The sequence below is a fragment of the Ranitomeya variabilis genome, chromosome 2 (genome assembly GCF_051348905.1).
Source record: "Ranitomeya variabilis isolate aRanVar5 chromosome 2, aRanVar5.hap1, whole genome shotgun sequence".
Classification (NCBI taxonomy): domain Eukaryota; kingdom Metazoa; phylum Chordata; class Amphibia; order Anura; family Dendrobatidae; genus Ranitomeya; species Ranitomeya variabilis.
The window spans coordinates 754,460,081-754,465,300 of record NC_135233.1 but is presented as its reverse complement, the minus strand read 5'-3'; the positions used below and the strand labels follow the sequence as shown (position 1 = coordinate 754,465,300).

Below are 5,220 nucleotides of genomic sequence, written 5' to 3'. Positions count from 1 at the left end.
AGGGAATGGTACATTATGAATTTGTTTATACCGTGAACCCTGTATAACCCACCTTTCTTGAAGATTGTAAGGAAGTTTTTGTACTATTGGATTGACACCCCTAGCAGTGTCTAAGAATGCCAATCCAGGCAAGTGACCGTCCTTCTGGGCGACCTGTAACTCTATCAATAAATCACTCAATTCTCTAAGGGTACCGTCTCACATAACGATTTACCAACGATCACGACCGGCGATACGACCTGGCCGTGATCGTTGGTAAGTGGTTGTGTGGTCGCTGGGGAGCTGTCACACAGTCAGCTCTCCAGCGACCAACGATGCCGAAGGCCCCGGGTAACCAGGGTAAACATCGGGTTACTAAGCGCAGGGCCGCACTTAGTAACCCGATGTTTACCGTGGTTACCAGCGTAAAAGTAAAAAAAAACAAACCGTACATACTCACATTCCGGTGTCTGTCCCCCGGCGTTCTGCTTCTCTCCACTGTGTCTGTGCCAGCCGGAAAGCACAGCGGTGACGTCACCGCTGTGCTCTGCTTTCCGGCCGGCCGGCGCTCACAGTGCAGAGAAGCAGAACGCCGGGGGACAGACACCGGAATGTGAGTATGTACTGTTTTTTTTTTTTACTTTTACGCTGGTAACCACGGTAAACATCGGGTTACTAAGCGCAGCCCTGCGCTTAGTAACCCGATGTTTACCCTGGTTACAAGCGAACGCATCGCTGGATCGCTGTCACACACAACGATCCAGCGATGACAGCGGGAGATCCAGCGACGAAAGAAAGTTCCAAACGATCTGCTACGACGTACGATTCTCAGCAGGGTCCCTGATCGCTGCTGCATGGTCAGACACAGCGATATCGTATGGATATCGCTGGAACGTCACGGATCGTACCGTCGTAGCGACCAAAGTGCCACTGTGAGACGGTACCCTAAGCCTTTGGTAACCTTTGGGCCCTATCTTAGGGAAATCATCAATTCTTTTGAATAAAGCATTCTCTATTACTTCTATGGACCCATAGCATTCATCAAGTCTTTCCCACACTTTACGTAGACCTATGTGTGGGTGTTCTATGTTAATGTCTCTTAGTCTTTTAGCATGCTCGACTGATTCAGTTCCAAGCCACTTTACCAGGAGATCTAACTCCTCACTACTAGAAAGGTCCAGTCCCTGAATGGCGTTCTGGAACGAAGCTCGCCATGACCTATAGTTTTCGGCTTTGTCAGTGAACTTTACAAGTCCTTTTGTTACCAGTTCTCGGCGGGCAAAGAACTTTGCCAAGTCTATGGTGGCTTGTTGGTACGAGCCGGTATGTTATAGTCATGTCTAGTGTGTGGTGCATCACCATACCTGTGAGACGCTCTTGGCTTCGGACAGTCTGCATAGTACCTTTCTGGTGAAGATGTCTCTTTAAGGTGAGGTGGGAGCTGTACCTTCTTCTCAGTGGAACGGTAGCTGTGGTCGACATCTCTGTGCTGGACGTCTTCTTGTTTGTAGTAGCGAAGTTCGGGGTTGGATCGATGATAATCGGTGTAGGCTGATTGATGCAGTCTGTCGAGGGTGTTGTCCATGCTGGAGTGTCGATGGACGTACTCTGCAACGCGCTGAGCTGGATCTTGCTGCTCTAGATCTGTTCCAAGAACGTTGCTGCGTCTCTCATAATCAGGATCCTTCATGGCTTCCAAGTACTCTGCCTTAGCAATTGCAGCTGCTGTCTCTTTGTCTGCCATAAGTCTTTCTAGAGACACTTGCAGGCGCGCACTTTCTGCCTCTTGCTCTGCCCGCAAACGTGCGGTTTCGGCTTGCAGGCGTGCACTTTCTGTCTCTTGCTCTGCCCGCAGACGTGCGGTTTCGGCTTGCAGGCAAGCAGTTTGTTCTGCCTGCAAACGTGCATTTTCTGCTTCATGCTCTGCTTGTCTCAGCTTTAGATGCATTTCTTTCTCGGCGAAGGAGGACCTCGCTTTGGCTGCTTCAGCTTCAGCACGAGCGACAGCAGCCAGCTCTGCTAATGATGACCTGCTAGAGCTTGCTCGTGACCTCGTCTTGAGTGAGGATGTGCTGTTTTGAGACATTGTGCGCTTAGCTGCGTACTGCTGAGTGTTTTGTCGGGAAACTGAGCCTATGTGCGATGAGCTTCCGCGTGGCGGGAATGATGTAGCTCTTCTTGGCGGGCTGCAGTATAGTTCTGCGGCTGTATGGCGGCTGCTGTGATACCTGAATGCGGAGCAGTGTGGGTGTTAGCGGTTCCGTACAGTGTGATCAACTACAACCTGCGACCGGCTATCAGTTTCACTAAAGGCAGCTAATCTGTTCTTACTTTACAATCACCGCCTGCGACTGGCGGTCTCGTTTTTCACTGTTCTGCCTTCCTCCACGTAGGATGCTGTGTGGATTCCAACATACGGCTAAACCTTCATCCACATCCCAGTAAACAGACTGTTTTGAAGCTCAAGTCTTATTTATTAGGGTGATGATAACATAAACTATAACGTTGAACAACAATGGTGGATAGTATTCATAGTAGATGATCGAATAGTGAATGATGTTGATGTACAAAGTAGATGTTCAGTGAATAATCATAGTGGATGACTGGTGAAAAACTGTAAAGAATAACAGCATATCAGTATATGCACATACAGGGTGCAATGATATAAATAACTGGGACATTACAGCAAGAATTGTACAGAGTGCATTACACAGTAATTCTAACAGCACTGCCCTATTCTATACAAAGATGCATCTGTCTACATGCAGAGTAAACATACATTAACCTAACTGCAAGCTGCAGAGCACAATCTGCCTAACTATATCAGACTATAGGAGCTGCATAAGGCCCAGATACTAACACAAACATAAGATGCATTTAACCCTCTATAAACGTACCGAGATCCGTTAGGACAGGGGTAGGAAAGTAAGTGAGACAGGAGCACGTGTGCCTCCCTTCAGTCCTGAGGAGAAATGGCTACTGAAGCTTGTCTTCCACAAGAAGAATGAGGGTGGAACTTACCCAGAAGACACTGCTCTTCTGGGGAAAAAGTTGGTAAACAACATGAAAAGTAGGCAACTGATGACCTCCAGTGGCCACAACTTGAATAACATGACAATTAACTTATTGCACATTAAGATGGGCAGAACAGGGCAAGTGACTGTACGGAGCATCTTATGGGGCCATAATGTTTGTGCAGCACTATAATGGGGCAAGTGACTGTATGGAGCATCTTATGGGGCCATAACGCTTGTGCAGCACTATAATGGGGCAAGTGACAGTACGGAGCATCTTATGGGGCCGTAACGTTTGTGCAGCACTATATAGGGCAAATATCTCTATGGGGCCCTTATTACCCTTTATGCAGGATTATATGGGGCATATTTTAATATGGAGCATCAAATGGGGCCCATCAAACTTTATGGAGCATTATATGGGGCTCCTGATTCAATATGGATATTCAAAAACACTTAACCTACTGATGTCTCAATTAATTTTACTTTTATTGGTATCTATTTTTACTTTTGAAATTTACCGGTAGCTGCTGCATTTTCCACCCTAGGCTTATACTCGAGTCATTAAGTTTTCCCAGTTTTTTGTGGCAAAAATAGGGGGGTCGGCTTATACTCGGGTCGGCTTATACTCGAGTATATACGGTAAGTGTTCACACTAGGCAGTCAGGTCAGGGACCCATCCGATCTGAGATTACCTTGACGTTTGGTGGGTGGGCTCACATTTTTTGGCCAAATCTTGTGCTAAGCATCTCATGTGTTTTATCATAGATTTCACAAGCCATTATGCTATTCACATTTCATGTATCGCACATTTCCTTGCTTTAGTACAGTTGAGTGCAGCCATTGATCTATTTGCTATGTAAGTCTTTTTTGGTTATGCATCTGTTCAGACTAGATTGCTGATTAGTCAGTTTACCTATATTTACTAGTTACAGGGAGCAGGCACAAGCAAAGTCAGGTCACAAGCAAAGGGTCACAATCTGGCAAGTCCAGCAAGTGTACAATTGACACTGGGGGGAGAAACTGGAATGCTTAAATAGAATCCTGATTAAGGAAAATGAACACAGGTGATTGCAGCACACACTGACAGCCCCGACACAAAGTAACAAAAAGACAGAAACAGAGTGGAAATAGTAACAGTACCCCCTCTTCAAGGGGGGCCACCGGATCCCCAGGTTTCCCAAGAAACCTCCGATGAAAGGCCTGGACCAACCGATCAGCCCTTACAGAATGAGCTGGAACCCAGGATCATTCCTCAGGTCCATACCCCTTCCAATGTACCAGGTACTGAAGGGAATTCCGGACCATTCGGGAATCAATGATCCTCTGTACCTCACACTCCAAGCCTCCCTCAATAGAAACCGAAGGAGGCGGGGGCGAAGACGACAGAACAGGGAGAATAAATTCCTTCAACAATGACTTGTGGAACACATTAGAAATACTGAAAGACCGAGGGAGTTTTAACCAGAAGGCAACCGGATTGATCACCTCCAGAATTTCATACGGACCAATGAATCTAGGACCCAACTTTAGCGAGGGCACCTTCAACTTAATATTCTTAGAGGAAAGCCATACCTTATCTCCCACTTTGAAGGCGACCCCTGACGAGTGCCTCCTATCGGCTGTTACACCCGGTTCTGATCCTGTACCTTCAAGGGGTCCCCGTTGGGACTCCCACTCTGTGTCAGCCTCATGCTGTCCTGCTGCAGCCTCTGCTTCCTGGTGCGCGGCCAGCAGGTTCTCGGGTACAGTGCTTAGATCGCGCATGTTCCTGGTCTCTTAAAGAGACAGCGCACATTTTTCAAAAAGTACTTCTCACCAATGGCGTGTTAGTAATTAGTATTTCTAGCCCCTCCGCCATAGAGAGGGTGCCGGAGCAACAAGTATCCTCTGTTGATAGCTTCCGGTTTCCGCTAGTGGGTGCTTTAGCTTCTGAAGTGTTTCCAGTGCTCCGCTTACACTGTTTGTCTCCGCAGACTATCAGCTGCGTGTTACCCGGCTATCCTGGACGACGACTGTTCTGTCTACGCCAGTTCCGTCATGTCCTGCCATTCTGCCATCCGTACCTCTGGACAACACCAGTACCACGTGTGTGTCAGCTCCACGACATCTGTTAACTCTGCTTGTCCGTCTGTCCCGTTGGGACAGCTGCCACGTGTCCGGGGTCTAACTGGAAGTAGCACCCATGTCCCCCAGGCACTGCATTATGACCCTGTTCGAGGGGACT

General features: G+C 47.8%; 1 long non-coding RNA gene across 1 annotated transcript; it reads right to left on the bottom strand.

Annotated features, from left to right (window-relative positions):
* Positions 1 to 2,432: 2,432 nt before the first annotated feature.
* LOC143809896 (uncharacterized) lies at positions 2,433 to 2,982 on the bottom strand. Its single transcript, XR_013222516.1, has 2 exons — positions 2,877 to 2,982; positions 2,433 to 2,593 (listed from the first exon to the last, which is right to left on the bottom strand). It is a non-coding gene; the product is annotated as an uncharacterized LOC143809896 (long non-coding RNA).
* Positions 2,983 to 5,220: the final 2,238 nt, after the last annotated feature.